Below are 17026 nucleotides of genomic sequence, written 5' to 3'. Positions count from 1 at the left end.
AAGAACTCCTTGGCCAGCTTGTATCAGTCTTATTTTCCCCCACAGACGTGATGATATGACCAATAACGCATGCCACCGTAAAGAATGGTTTTCTTAATGATCAGCACCTTCCCCCAAATCTAAGTAGCATCTGTGCTAAAATTAGATTTACAGGGCAATTAAGAAACTTGGAAACCTTAGTGCATCATTGGCCTGATGTCCCTAATGGTAAAATCTACTGTAGACACCATCTTTAGTGAGTAAGCCTTATGACAACCCATGGAAGCAGGGCAGGAATCTGGTGTATGTTGATGGTGCAGAGCAACCATGGCTTTAATGAAGAAGGGTAGTGGAAGGGAGGCTCTTGGAAAGCAAGTGGAACATGGCACAGACTCCCTCTTCATGGAAGATGAGGTCTAGCAATGGAAGACAAACAACAGCAAAAAAAGTGCCAAACAGCAAAAAAAGTGCCAAACGATACCACCCTACTAGAAACAACAAATGCCCAAAAGTCTTTACCTAATCAAAAATCATTACCTAATGTAACGGTTCGTCTTAGTCTGTGATCTCTAGTTTCTCATACTCCTTCATCGTTTGTAGTGTAAGAAACGCTGCATAAATTGTTGGGCTATGTAAATATAAAATAATTACACATGGAATGACAAATTATTCAGCAAGTTTTAAAGGCTTTTTTATTGCACACAAAGGTAATCAAAATGAAGACTTCCTGTTTAAAAGTCACTAAACAGGGAGTTTAAAAAACAGGTTGTAAATATTTTTCTTTGTGCATTAAATATGGTGCTGCACACAATAATGTAGTAAAATGTGATGTCATTTTGATCCAATAAAGGTGCTTTACCTGCAGACCAGGAGGCTGCCATTTTTGTCAGTCATAAGATATCTACGTTCATCGCTGGGTGATTAACACATTCTGTAGTGCACTATTAGGAGGAATGAAGGAGTCCAGGTATCTAATAGAGAAGGTTCAGATAACAGAGCTACAATACATACACATGCACATCTACCAACGTTTGAAGTAACCAGAGACACTTTTGTTTTAGGGGATGTGTTTAAAGTTATGGCTAGGGGGGAATAAAAGAATTGCCCCAGGATACCAGCTGGCCTTTTAAATATTTTCCTGCGTATGCCAGCTGAACGTGGTCAAGGGAGGTGAAATAGACATGGAAGTAAAAGAAGAAGGTCCATTGTGCTCCTTGTACTCCTACCAGCAAAGTGCAGGGCCAAGTGTACCTCTCACCAGTTACCCAACAGTGAAGCAAACCAGGCAAGGACTAAAGAAGCACCATGGGCTTCATGTAACACAGCAAGGCATTTAGAGGAAGAATGTACATGTTTTCTTTTATCCAATTTGAGTTCCAAATCTGTTTGGAGGTTTTTTTGCTGTTTATATACACATTTCTGTTGTTTTGTTGAAATGTAGAACACTGTTATTCACCCAAACATTCTCAGCAAACATTCTGAGCTCCTATAAAAGACGAACAGAGGAATGGCGACAGAGGGATTTGCTATCTTGTTATTCAGAGAGAACAAAACAATTTAAATATGTAAAATATTTGAATAAACAAGCAGTACTCACAAGTGTTATTTATAGGGACCATGCATATTTTAAGTCAGAGACACAGCATTGAGTTGGAGTTGTAATTAATCATTACCTCATAAAGGAAGGTAATAAAGTAATATTAATAAACAAGGGCTGACTTCCCGTAATACACTGTAATGTTTTTTTGGGTAGTATTACAGCAGGCCTTGATGCTAGGAAATGTACTCTGAATATATTGGTGGTTTGGGAAGGAGAAGGTTAGGGTTTTTTATGGCTGTTTGCTATGTTCATTATTTCAGAATTGTATATCATCAGCTGAATTTTGGACAAGTCCTTCAAGGCTATGTTTAATATTCTTATTCTCAATACATGCAATAAAAAATTCCAATACATTTTGGGCACTGGTCCACCAGGCATTTGCCCAAAGGCTAGTCCAGGCCTGGCCGAACTACAATAGGTACTAAACCGAATTTAGAGAAGAGAGTGACTTCACACGTAGCTCCTCCAAACTACCTGCAAAGGCTCCTTTTTAGTGAATAAACGTAATGGATATGGTTATTTTGTGTAGAATGTATATTTTTCGTGTACAGTAGTATTGTAAGGATTGTAGCCAGGGTTGTGCATTGTCTGTGATGGGGGGGGAAGGCTAGACAGAAAACATAAAATTGTAACCAAGGGACACATATATTGCAACATTTGTCAATATGGATGTTTAGCTAATGTTGTCTGCTTCTCCATCACCATTACATCATTGATCTCACGGTGTAAATGACTTCTGGATGAATTAGGTTGTTTTCACTTTAACACAATATGGCATTTCAACCAAATGTATGCTTGGCATTTGACAGATTATTATTTTCTATTGGCAGTTAACCTACCTAGTACTTTAATAAAAAAGGAATAACTATGTAAAAATAATGCAAAAAATGTAACTATTAGTGTGACCAAATCAGCCATTTTTCTCCAGGGCACATAAACATTTCATATGTTGCTGACCAGCCCATGTAAAGTACTACATCCCACATATTGTGGGCAGCACTTTACACATGCTAGTCGGCAATAAGTGAAAGTTATATTGCATGTCCTGGAATAAATGGCCGATTGGGTCACCCAGCTATCAATATATTGTTACGTTTTATGACATTTCAGTCCAGAGTTCCATCTTACTTGTAATTGAACTCTTGTAGACAGCAGTCAATAACGTGCCTCTTGTGACATCCTAAAATGGAAGTAGTGCCGGGCTGTAAAAGAGTTGTCGAAGAATAGACTGAAAGTGTTTGCCCGGCATCAGCCATTTTATTACAGACCAATGTTAAATTAAAACATAAGCTTGTCTTTACTTACCAATCCATCCATCAATCTCTGAGAAAATGAGCATCCATTTAATAAAGAGTGCTCTGCACTGTTGGGACTAAAGAAGGGGCTGGAACATATTTATGACATTATTAAAATGGTTTTGATTGATCAGTATATACATTTTTAGGATATATGCTTCTGCTATTATGCTTTTATAGGACCATGAGTTGCAGAATAGGACACAATAGGTTGGTGCAGAGTCGGCCTGACCCGTGAAAGCTGCTTGATGTTTTTGGCACATGGTCCTCCCCACTTCTTCTTCTTGGGCCTGGTTCGGTTACAGTTCTACTATTGCTTTGCTTTTTCAGGCTTTCCACCTCTATCATAGAAACAACTTGCCATATCTGTAGTCTCCTTACTATAATACCAACAATACATTTTAATGTATAGTATATGAGATAAAGGGGTCGATTTTAGAGTAGGGATTGTACAAGTTCATCTCCCGCAATGTATCAATCCCATTTTGCTATATTTGTTGTTCTGTAATATTGAACATTTTAGGGAAACATAACACTTGAACCCATTGTTTAAAATCAGCTGAAAGGGGTAATTAACTGCTTTTTTAACAATTCGGTCTACTTTATATTCGCGAAAATCTGTTAATGACACTCTGAAAAGAGACAAAAAGAGTATGAGTATTTGATCTGTAGATATTGGCTCCAGCGCATGATTATTTTAAAGGATATTTGATGGTTATTTAAAAGCTGATGGGTTTTTAAGTCTAATGCATTAAATTATGAGAGGAAATATGTTATAGGAAGAACTCAATTAACTTTAGAATAGCTCTTTAAAATAACTCAGTCTCTTGATAAGTTCCACTTTACGGTTGATCTATATGTAATCTTAATAAAATATAACATATATCAGCTCTTTGCTGAAGGCGTTTTGCCTTGTCGGTTCATGCCGCAGAGCTAATAACGTTCTTTACACTTTAGATTGTAAATATGTTGGGAAGCACAGCCTTTCATGTTTAACTTACAAAAGATATGTAAGAAAAACACTACTGTTTATATTTTAAAAACATTCTGTATGTTTATACAGCAAGACCCTTAATAACTGAAATGCCAGGAAAAGTAATTAAAAAATCTTATTGACTTTAGATTTTTTAATTACACAATTTTTATATATATATTTTTAGTATCCAGCCCTATCAATTTTTTGTTTTTTATTATTATTTGTAATTTATTTATTGAATTTTCCATACAAGATGCATACAATACATATAAACAATACCCAAAATATAAAATAATTCTGGAAGTTGGGTCCATATCCAGCCCTATCAATTAACTCCTTCCTTACCCCTAAATCATTTTCATGAGCATCTATAAAAAAAACAAAAACTAGCGCTAAGCATCAATTTTACCTTTTCCAATGAAAAAATATATCCAGAGAGTACTCAACGAAAGGAAATGGTCTCTCTCTCTGCAGAGATTGTATTAATTAAGAGTGCCTGTAAGTCTGTAGTATGACCCAGTTAGTGTTTGGAAAGCATTGATTTACAGGCAATCTAAGATCAGAGGCATATTAATAAAATCCACTTGGAGCAAAAAAAAGAAGACATTAATTTATCTTTGGCTAGAAACCATGGAGACGCCACAGCTCTTAAATCTACTGTAGATTGCCAGCATAGACTACTTTAATAGCGTTAAAAACATATGTAAAAGTACCTGCCCAAAATGTATATTATACTCTAGAAATATGAACTATTGGTTTCATTGCTTTTAGGGTTAAAAGTTTTTTGTTATTTTTTTGTTTTTATATAACGACCCCAGATGTCACGACAATGCTGTGAACCTTCGTGAACGCTAATAATACTTTACCACCGCAGAGCAATAATCAGCCATACAGCGAGGCCATATGAGACAATAAATGAGGCTGGAGAGCACACCAACACTTAATAAAAAGAAATGAAAGAACCAAAGCTTCATGGCGTACATGTGAAACAGAAACGAAACCACGTACATTCTATTATTATTTTTTAGAGAGTGCGTGGTTTCCATTTTTAATACAGTGAAGTCATATCAGAAAGAATGCACAAATATCCTGAAAACTAGCTGTTAATTGCTTTAAATTGTACTCCGACTCAGTGAACTGTCATTGATTCATTGACAGGGAGGATTATTTCAGATCTGATGTTTCATTATCAAAGAACAAATAAGTGATGGGGGCAGTTAGAATGCAGCACTGTATTTACATATCAATAGTTATTTAAATTTGGTATGATTTGGATTACTTCCCTGTCAATGGCAGAATGTTTATCAGTCAATTGCACTCTCTTCATTTGCTAATTTCTGCTTTAGGCACAGATTTAGGCACACAAATAATAATTCAGTATGTGAAAAAAATATCCCAGTCTCCCTGATCTAATTTTAATGTATTACAGACATAAAAACTTTCTGTGGTCCAAAACTTTAGAACCCGTGATAGTGAGCAGGGTCAAGTTGTGACCGCCTTCCACTTAGGTTCAGGTGTACACGGGTTGAAGGACATCATTGTCTTTCCATGAGACCCGAACATGACCACAGCATGTGTAGGACATCCATCCCATCTCCATACCCCTGATCTATCCCACTGTCACACAACCAACCCAATTCCTCTGGGAAAATGTCTTTCAAACCATGTATTATGTGCTTTGGTAATATTACTATATATTTGCTTGTATGGTAAATTTGTCTTTATTGTATAATGTGTTTGTACTGTACGTGAAATATGAAAATAATATAGTATTTAATATTTTGTTATATATATCATATATTTTTAGAATATATACAAAAAAACAAAAACTGTCTGCGCTTCTTACCCTAATAAAGTTGGCAACAAATATATAAACATAATATAAATGAGAGGTTTTGGTTATATGAATTGGCCAACGCATAATTAAGCTCACCCGCCACGTCAAGACACACTCTCAATAGGGTGAGAACCTACTCTCACCTCCTACATAGTGGGCACACAAAGCAGTTTATACTGCTACCAAAACCTTATTAATGTGTTGGGGGAGGTGCAATTAAACCTCCTCCCCATTAACCCCTGGACAGCAAGCTGCAACCAGACTGATGAGGAGCCAACAACCTCAAATATGTGCAAACAGGGAAAAGAAAAAATGTTGGTGCGCTGAGCTAGTCACAGGCTCAAATAATACAAATGTATAATACGAGGCCTACCAAACAGGTGTAAGCATGCTGCAAAAACAGTGTATTGGCTGTACAATGTATACAAAAAACAAAAACTGTCTGCGCTTCTTACCCTAATAAAGTTGGCAACAAATACATTTAATTGAGAGGTTTAATTGCACCTCCCCCAACACATTAATAAGGTTTTGGTAGCAGTATAAACTGCTTTGTGTGCCCACTATGTAGGAGGTGAGAGTAGGTTCTCACCCTATTGAGAGTGTGCCTTGACGTGGCGGGTGAGCTTAATTATGCTTTGGCCAATTCATATAACCAAAACCTCTCATTTAAATTATGTTTATGTATTTGTTGCCAACTTTATTAGGGTAAGAAGCACAGACAGTTTTTCTTTTTTGTATACATTGTACAGCCAATACACTGTTTTTGCAGCATGCTTACACCTGTTTGGTAGGCCTCGTATTATACATTTGTATTATTTGAGCCTGTGACTAGCTCAGCGCACCGACATTTCTTCTTTTCCCTATTTTTAGAATATGTTTAATAATATAATGATATAATAATATGTAACAGAACAGTGATAGTATTACATTGGGTGTTTTTTTTATATATTCCCTTTCCAATAATACATCAATAAAATCATTTCACATCAAATTAATTTGTTTTCTCTAAAGGGTTATTTTCAAGGTTGTCTCATTGTGAAGCAGACACTGCATTTTCCTATGTTGTGCTTTTGTCTATGCAGACAAAAGCAACATGATATTTCTTGACGTAGTTCTCTGTTATCTAGTCCCTCTCTAACATGTTTCTTTGATGGCTGGTATCATTCCTTCTTGTAAATGCACTAAGATCTGATTCTTCAATGAGCTCCTGGAGATCAGTGGATGATCAGACAAATTCTATGCATCTACCTAAAGGATCGACCTACATATCAAATCACACCTGCAGGCGTGTGTTAGGAGCAGAGCAGTAACGGGCTGATTAATGGCTCCTATGTAGTATGACGAATGAACATTTTCTTTTTTAAGAAGCTCGACACAATTAGACTCTGCTGGCTGGTTTATAGAGTAGTCTACTTCTAAATTTATCCCTGCTTAAAAAATAAAACATGCAATGTTTATGAAAAACTGAACAGATGCTTTAAATGAAATCCAGGTACATATTGTATGCTTTTATATACATATTTAAATACATTTTTTATCATGCCTTAACTAAAAACAACATTTAATAAATTAGTAACAGTCGCAGCTACAAAGTGTCCTGGATTTGCCCGAGGAGTCTCAACAACTGAGCTCATGTCCTGTATGTATACCTGAGAACACTCCGGGTGAAGTGCTGTTTCCCTGGGTCTCTGAGTCACACTGCTCTTTTTCCCAGGGCAGGGGAGTGGGGTTACTAGCCCCACCCCCTGGGAAGCCACTCCCCCTGAAGAGGGAGAGCTCCAGGTAGCCTGACCTGGGAAATTGGGACCACTGACATCTTAACATGAACAGTGCCTCCAATAAACATTGTGCATTTTGTAGCGGGAATGGCCGATGACATCATAGTACCACTAGCATAATGTTTTCATTGTTCATTACATGATATCGCAAATCACACCGTGTGTGCAGCTGCACAAGGGTTTGTTCTGGTGTGGGTCCAACGAAAGCTGGTAATTGGGAAGTATTATTATGGTAGGCATCTTTTTATGGCATTTAAAACAAAGACCAAAGGGAATAAAACCAGAACAATGGAAAACAAAATCATAATAAAGTGAAAATTCAGACCATATATAGTAATTTTTTTTATTTTTTTTATTGTGGTTCATTTATTATGAACATGCAATAGATTCTGTGATTGAGATTATTATGTATGGATTAAAGCATTCAGAATATTTTATTAAAAATAATTATTTTTGTGCTAAATGTTTACAATCTAGTTTACAAATTCTGAAAAAAATATATTTGTAAAGTCTTAATTCACACGGCACATATTTCTTAACCAGTTGTTAAATTATTAAAAGCTTGCGTATATATACTGTATATATATATATAAACAAAATATATTTGTATTTTTTAGTAAACAGCCCAAAATTAATATTAATGTGAAATGTAACAAAAATGTTAATTCTTTAACCTAATTTTCATGCGTGTCTGGGTGTCCTTACAAGGTAGAGAGGAAATATTACTCCACTCCCTTTAGAAGACATGTAATACATCATTTCGGTTTCTTTCTAGAATAGATTACACCCTTAGTCTGACTTACCCCAAATAGCTTTGTACCATCTGCAGCACACACTTTGCTGTGAAACACTGTAGATTTATTAAGGTTTAGCTATAGATCATTTTCCGAAAATTTGATTTTATTTGTGAAATTTTGATTTTCTTCCTCTGGGTAGGGAAGCATAATACAATTAGCATACTGCATGTCTTTTGTAATCAATACCTATGAGTTTTTTTTCACTCACATTGACACTATCTTTGCTTTTATGCCTTTTGATTGATTGAGCGTGTTATATTATCACAGATTTGAGAAGCTTGATGGATGAATAATTCTTAGATTCTAAGATTTTGCAAGAATATCTGTTTGGCAAAAATATGTTCTTCCCAATTGTTGCAGGATCTTTTGGTTTGCAATATATTATAAAAAAAGGATTATTAGGAACCATTCCATAGATAAATCATAACTTGTCCGAAGGTGACAATACTATGCTTTAAACCATCACTACTTACATTACAACAAGAAAACTAAGAGTACAAAGTGAAAGAGTCAGCTCCAGCTGAACATTGAGATTGTGCCGATTCACCCTGAGATTAGATTAAAACCTCTGAGACTCCAGGTCAAACCTGAGAGTTTGCAGATGAAATATCTACCTATTTTATGGCCTCTTACTAACGTTCCAAGGAACAGACAGAATATGTTGAGGTTATACCAATGGCATCAAATATTATACCTGCATATACTGTATATGCCCATGATTGTGTATATGGGCATTTTGCTAAAAAAACCCATTTGTTTTGGACTAAAACAGAATAAAACATTTTACAACACTACCTTATTCCCAATCTGAAGTGTCATCACTGTGTATTCATATATAGAAAACCCTTAATAAAATGCTTTACATACGTTTGAGTAATAATAATAATAATAATAAAAGCATGACCACAGACTACAAACAATAGGATCCTACAGAATCGTGCCCAAGACAAAAGGAAAAGCCAGCAGCTGGGCGCTAACCTTAGAGAAAGCGGGTCCTCCCGCAGCAGTGCAGTCATGTTTATGACCCTGACAGTTTAGTATTCTCTTAGCATTCCTGTTACAGTAAATTAGTGCCTTGTATCCAATTAGTATTCATTTTCTAAAATATGATATAAAAAGAAGTATAATCATATTAGGGGCTTTTAGATCGCATTAGGCCATACATTTGGAATACGCTCTTGCCTGAAATAGCTTTTAAGTCAAGGCAGTGAGACGAAGAGCGGCTACATTAGGGAAGCCACGTGGAAATCCAAAAAGCATATCTATTCTGAGAGCAATCAGATTATAACATCAAATGAAAACATACCGATTATGTATCGATAAACAAAGATATTGCAGATATTGTAGAAATCTGGAATATTTCTGAAACTGAAGAAATATTAAATTTAGGGTTCCTGATATCAACAATGTCCAAACTTATATGTTTTGTGTATTTAGGTCCAGCATTGGTTAACTATTTGAGATAACTGAAAAGGACCAGACTGGGGATAACGAGGTGGCACTGGCACTTTAGGGACTGACCCTACTCAGAGGCTGCACACTACGTTTTTATGCTCACGCAGCGCGCGGACGGGTATTTCCAGACAGGCCCATAATTTAGCACACAATCAAACCTGGGAAGATCCAAAAAATGAGCCTTGTACTTGTACACCAGATGGCCAGTCCAAGCCTAAACAGGATCTCTGGTTCTAAAAAACGATTGTCTGCTTTTCTCCAGAATGTACACAAGGTTGATTATGTATATAAACCCTGCTTCCTGTCATTTGTAAAAGCTTGTGCGGTTGGCTCACCGGTGTAATTGTATTTGGAGATAACCATGGTGCCTGGTTCAGAGGTAAACAATTTATAGGGAGGTAGTCCTTTTGTGAAAATGGAAATATGAACATAATTCACAAATAAATATGCAGCTTTTATGGATTTGCAGTATTAAATATTACAAACTTGTATTTACAGTCGACAGATTAACCCCTGTTTCGTTTCTCGTTCTTACAACATCTGATCATGTCCTTCACAGCATCCATTGAACCAAACAGCTAAATCAGTAACATAAATTCCCCCTAAGTGCAATTGGGTAAGCAGTGACTACTGGGAGCTGGAAAGCACGGTGCCTCCGCCAAATCATTCTTCAGTTACAAAACATTTGGTGTTGTTGGACAAACAGTATGTGAGTCTGCCAGGCAGAGGGGGGCAACCATTGCAGCTCGTTTGAGCAGCTCACCCCCCGCACATCTGGGTATTCTTGTTTTAACATTAATAGATTATAACAAATTCAACTGGATGAGTCAAATCTGCATTTAATAAACACATTATGAATACTTCATGTATCGGGTTTAGGTTGCAGGTAGCCATATACTGAGTTAATGTAGAATGCTTGTGATTCTTGTAAAGTTATACTCACTGTAATATGTTGAATATCATACAACTTTACACCGGCTAGGTAAACGACAGACTGTGGATCTCGCTTGCAAAACGTTCTTTTCACAAACTGCTATAAAATCAGTGATCAAACATTATCATCGGGGTTGAGAAAACAGAATTTCCCTTGAATAACCCCAATGTTACAAGGTCAACAGTGGATTCCATTGATTGCTCAAAATGAGCTTCCGGCTCAACCTTCACCTGGGCAAGGTTTGCCAAATACCTATATGATTTAGAAGCTACACAAAACTATTTCGGGGCCATTATTTTGGTTAGAAGTATGTTTGGTTCTGCATAAAATTCTTATGAGGTTTGTCAGACCTTGGACCATATATTGAGAAGATGACGTTTAAAAGCATAAATTAAATAATGTTTTTAAGTGAATTGTTTGCATTTTCTTGACTAGCATAGATGCATGAAGCTAAGATCTTTATTTTAGCATTCTGCAGAATAAGAATAATCACATAAATGAATAGATGTGTATGTAGCAAAAAGGCATTATAGATAATGTAATGAAGGTAATGTAGGTTTTTTTTGTGCATTTATGAGCCGTTTCTCAAAAATGTGTATGTGTGTGTGCTAATTATCATTGTTCAATTTGTGTCGTAATTATCTACATTTCTATAATGTGTGTATTTAGTGTTTAGTAAAAGTAACATTCATGTTCACGGGATCCTCCACTGATGGGGCAGCTGGACGATACATGGATTTGCAAAGAAGTCCATTAGAGGTTGTGGGGAATAGGGTTTGTTATACGGAAAAACAGGTTTTTCTGGTGCTGACACACATTTACCTACGGGTTCATTCTGTGTACTCAGGTGGCACGAATAATAACACTGTTTGCAAAAAAAAGTAATATGTGCTTATTGATTTATTGTAAGAATATCGCGGTTTACATTGTGTCTATCCACGGTTTGCTATGAACTAGTGGAGACAAGGGGAGTGGAGTGTACTATCATGTCTAATCCATTCTACAGAGAAAATATGAAAATAATTATATAATAATTATAAATGATATATCTTTTACCATTATCCTAAATAATAATATTTAATAACATAGTGATCAATATTTTATTCTTCTTTAAACCATCTGCCCTCTCTATTTAAAGCGGGACATCAGGTAGAAAAATACCAACTCCCTTAGGTAATCCCGCAGACATGACTAAAGGAGTTTAACAGTAATCGGGCATATTCCACCTAAAACAAAATACACTGAAATGTATTGCTCCTTCCTTCTTGTAATGTTCAGATGCTTGGCTTAAAGTGATCAACAAGAGGCAGAAAAATAGCATCTTCCGAGTCCATTTAAATTTCCCGTAATGTGATGAGAAAGCTGCTCACTGGGAAAGGCTGTAGCTTTGTATTAGTGAAAACAAGTATTAATCAGATGTTGTGGCAAATCTACTCTTGTGGAATGGCAAATCCTAATTTATTATGACTTGCATGATGCTAATGTAAAGTATATATATTTTATTAAACCAGATTAGAAATCATGTGGCCTTAATATTAACAGGTTTGCACCCAGCACTAATTTAAATACATTTTTGTGTATGTTATGTATGTGTATGTGTATATATATATATATATATATATATATATATATATATATACATACAACATACACGGGTATATATATATATATATATATATATATATATACACACACACACACACACACCGGTATGTATATGTATATATATATTTATATATATATATATATATATATATATATTTTTTATTATTATTATTATTTTTTTATTATTATTAATTTGACAATTGATCATCTTTACACCTAAGGTTACTTTTTTATTCCTCATGTAAATATACAAAATAATGTAGATGAATTTGAAGATAGCGTTTGGCTTTTAGAACATTGAGTTAACGTGCTGTGTAGAATAGCAAGGTTCGGTGTATTAATCAGTATGCTAGAGAATTAGTGCTTCAAGAGATATTTATACCCCAAATACACGTTACAAAGTGAATTCCCACAGCGCAAATTGAAGAAGGATTTTGAAGAAACCTATTTGGAGTCCAGTAGACTCTCGACTATAAATTACTTTATTGTAAACATATTCCGACCGCTCTGAGATAAAATAAACAATTTCCTGATTTACAACCTGCGCAAAATATCAATTTCTGTCATACGGAGGCAAGTGATTTGAACCAGAACAAAACAGAAATAAACATTAAACAATTATTGGAATTTGGGTTTATTTAAAAAACCAGCAGGGTCGAGAGAACAGGCCACCCATTAGCGAGAAAGAGCTATTGGACTTTTTAACAACCTGCTGTTTCTTGGCTCACAATCCAATGTGGACTCTACGAGAGGTGGCAGGCCCGGATGGTATCGATTACAGATGATGCAGCAACAGTGCAATTATATCCCAGTTTGTGCTTTCCTTGATTTTAGCAAAGTCATTCTCTACGGCAGTGACTTTGCCTAAATGTGATGCTTTTATAAACACATTTATATGTTGCACACCAAATCCTGTTGTTTGCTAAAACATTTTATGTCAGTCGTTATAAAAGAAAGACACCTTTATGATGTACTCCTAGAGATTGTATTAATGGTATAGCTAATATAACAATTAAGCTTGTTGCAATACATAATACAAAATTGGTCAGTCATGTTAAGAGTTAACTCAACTGACCAAACTCAACTTTTACCCATACCTGGGAACTTAATAAATGAGCTGAGCCTGAGACTCTTAAAATATTATCCCTTTAATAGCCTATAATGAAGTTTCTATGTAGTCACTTGCCAATTGTGTTGGCCAAATGGCTCTAATTCCGGTCCTCATGGAAACCTTGACTTCTTATTATTTAAAGATACACTTCATTGAGTCACTTGCATTCAAGCAGGGATATCAACCATGACATATTTATAGCAAAAGCACCAATTGGGAGTAATATATGATCACAGCAATGAAGAATAGGAAGTGCCAGACTGTGTGACTCTAAGAACCTACCCCTACATCCTGTCATTGGGGCAAAACCCCTGAGAGTTCCCAGGTATGCTTATATCACGTGCACTCACATACTAGCACTTTCAAAACAACTCATAGTTCAGATCATTCAAGTTGACTTAGAACTCAGATCTTCTCAACTGTAGTTTACTAAACTATTTTGAAAACCCAAATTGTTTATTGGTTTAAAATGAAAAAATAAAAAAAATATAGGCCCCCCAGTATCCCAGAGAGAACTGCTTGTGGATGGGAAGGTATTTAGTACCCGTAATCCTAAATAGTTTGTACCCTCTTCCAGCAAGGAACAAATCAGGACATGCAATGTTAACAAAGCAAACCCAAATTTAATTAAGAAAATTGGTGTTAAGGTGTCTGCTTTCATTGTTCATTTCCCTATTATTGCTTTTTATAGCACAATTATAATAAAATAACAATAATTCCGTAGCTCAGTGGGTATATAGAATATAACATGTAGTGCATCTCATAACAATGTTTAGAATTGTTTATTTTAATTGCATATTTACATTTGAATTTATATAGTGTATATGTATTCATTGATTAATTGGAGGCTGTTTCCGACACTCCAAAAATAAGGCAGTGAGACTGTCGAACAGAATATACACATTTATTGGATCCACAGCCTTAAATCCAGCAGCAGTGTCACAAACACACAGCCTCGATAAAAGAAGCCGGGGAGTAGCATACTCATGCCATGCCTGAGTGTACAAAGCAACAGAATGGGATACAGGATTTGGTGATTGAGATATGCAACTGCCTGGGAAAATTATATTATTCCAAAAATTCTATCATATTATTCAAAAACTAGAACGTTTTTTGAAAAAGAGAAAAGCACAATATCTTTTAATACTTCATTTGAATCTGATACTTGTTATAAAACAATAGTTGGAGCTACCCTTTAATTCTATTTATCACAGCTCTGTGTGGTGCAAGTCAGTGGTATATTCTGGCCATGGCTGACTAGGAGGGACAGGTCCATGGGGGTGATCAGAGCGCCACTGCTCAATGGGCTAGTTACCAGAGGCATCTCTGATCTCCCCCACTGGCTCGTTTACACCATGGAGGACTATGCCAAAGTAAGTATTGTCATGGAATGCTTAAAGCAGAATCCTATCCCAGTCCCTTCAGAATAAATAATGCTATACTATGGTGTTTACAGGTTAAAAAGAACAATATGTGTTCTTACGATCTATTACTCTTTATTACTTTGCCTCCCCCATCACCATATGATCTTTGTAAAGGTGAGGTCAGGAGAAAGGAGACAACCTCAGGATTTCCAAAGCAATTACACTGAAAAAAAAATCAAGAAATGGAGAGTTTGAATTTAGTTATGCTAAAAGCTGTTAAATATATAATCCCAATATTTTGTGCATCTGAATGAAAATGGATACTAGCTTGCAGGTAATGTACATTTTATATATAAAACACAAGCAGCTCTTCACGTCCCCAGTGAGATGCCAACATTTGTTTAACATCTTTTATTATATAACAGCTAAGTTCTTTTTGTCTCAAATCTCATTCCAGTTGTGATCTCCAAGGATCCCTGGAAGGCGAAAATGCACTTAGTTTTCTCCAAGGAAATGTGGAGATTTCTATTTTGCTGGTGTAAAGCAGCCATATATAGCCTTTGTACTACTTGGTACTAAAGTAAATCAAATACATTGAAGGAATTAACCTTGAACTAGAAATATATATGTAGTTATTTTAACTAATGGCATGAGCTAGAATTCAGTTTCCCTTAACAAAAATAATATATCCATTCAATGCATTGTAATATATGTAATAAGTTGCTTGATTTGTTCTGTCTTATAACAGTGGAATCCATTGGCTTTTGTACTGTTGGTAAGTATTTCCCCTGTATGTGCAGGTAGACATGTGTCCTATTCGACCTATGAGTCGGCATGAGGCAGACCTTTCTACTTTGCATTACTTGTGATACAAATCATTTGAGAAGCTAATACATGGACATTTGATGATTTGTGACTTGAGAGATACCCAAGAGTGCCTTCCACAAACTGTTCCCACAAAGTTGGAAACATAGCATTGGCCAAAATTTCTTGGTATGCTGAAGCATTAAGATTTCCCCTCACTGGAAGTAAGTGGGCCAAACCCTGAAAAAAACAGCCCCATAGCATTATCTTTCCTTCACCAAACTTTACCATTGGCACAATGCAGTCAGGCAGGTAGTGTTCTCCTGGCATCCGCCAAACCCAGACCCATCAGACTGCCAATCAGATAAGCAAGATTTCTCCCTCCACAGAATATGTTTCCACTGCTCCAGGGTCCAGTGGTGACACGCTTTACACCACTCGACGATTGGCATTAGGGATAGGCAAAGTGTCCGTACAAGGGTTGTTGTCCATAGAACAACATTAAATTGTCCGCTACAGACCCCTGTAAATGTCCACCATGAGCAATGTTGCTGCCTACCCTTGCTTGGCATTTTACTTGGTGATGTGAGGCTTGCATGCAGCTGCTCAGCCATGGAAACCTATTCCATGAAGCTCCCGCCATGCAGTTTTTGTACTGATATTAATGCCAGTGGAAGGTTGGAACTCTTCAGCTATGTCAGCAGAGCGTTGGTGACTTTTACTAACCATGCAACTCAGCACTTAGCTTTGTGACTTGTTGCAGCAGTTTCTATTGGCTTCCCCTTACAGTTGACCGTGGAATATCTAGCAATCTCACAAACTGACTTGCAAAGGTGGCATCCTATCACAGCACCACAGATTCATTCACTGAGCTCCTCAAAATGTTTGTAAATGCAGACTGCATGGCTAGGTGCTTGATGTTTTACACTACCCTTGGGGAGTTGACACTGGGAAGACTTTGTTGCTTCAGCCCTGAATTCAATCAGACTGTCCACAATATCAGCAGCTTCCCTAATGATGGGTAACAGGACTTCACAAGTAGTACATCTTTGAACAATTTGGATTTAGAAAAAAAGTTGAGGAGAGCCCTTCTCAGATTATTTCACAAGATGAATTCTAGAAGACAATGCAATCCACCTTATTTTTTTTTTACTCCATGGGTATACATCACTGAACTTTTACCATTTTTCTTGTATGTTTTGTAATTTTTGGAATAGACAAAGCTAAACTTTGACGCTAGTAAAACTCCCATAATTCTCAGGTAGTCATGCCAAAGACACCTCTATTAGGAGCCACAACCATTTATCTCCCCCTGTTTCACATTAACCATAAATTATGTAGTATGAGGTTTTTTTATGAAATTGGCTGTGTCAGTAGTTTTTTTCAGTAGTACAGCTCTTCAAGCATAAAAGATCTGTGAAAGCACCGGCACGCATTTGTATGGCTATTTCCGTAAATTAAGATAATGAGTACAAAAGTCAATGAAACAAA

General features: G+C 36.2%; 1 protein-coding gene across 1 annotated transcript in view; it reads left to right on the top strand.

Moving 5' to 3' along the window:
- CUX2 (cut like homeobox 2) overlaps positions 1-17026 on the top strand; it is a 158157-nt gene that overhangs the window by 55121 nt on the left and 86010 nt on the right. The gene's annotated exons all lie outside the window — the stretch shown is intronic.

The sequence above is a fragment of the Spea bombifrons genome, chromosome 1, assembly GCF_027358695.1.
Source record: "Spea bombifrons isolate aSpeBom1 chromosome 1, aSpeBom1.2.pri, whole genome shotgun sequence".
Lineage (NCBI taxonomy): Eukaryota > Metazoa > Chordata > Amphibia > Anura > Pelobatidae > Spea > Spea bombifrons.
This window is presented reverse-complemented; position numbering and strand designations above follow the sequence as displayed.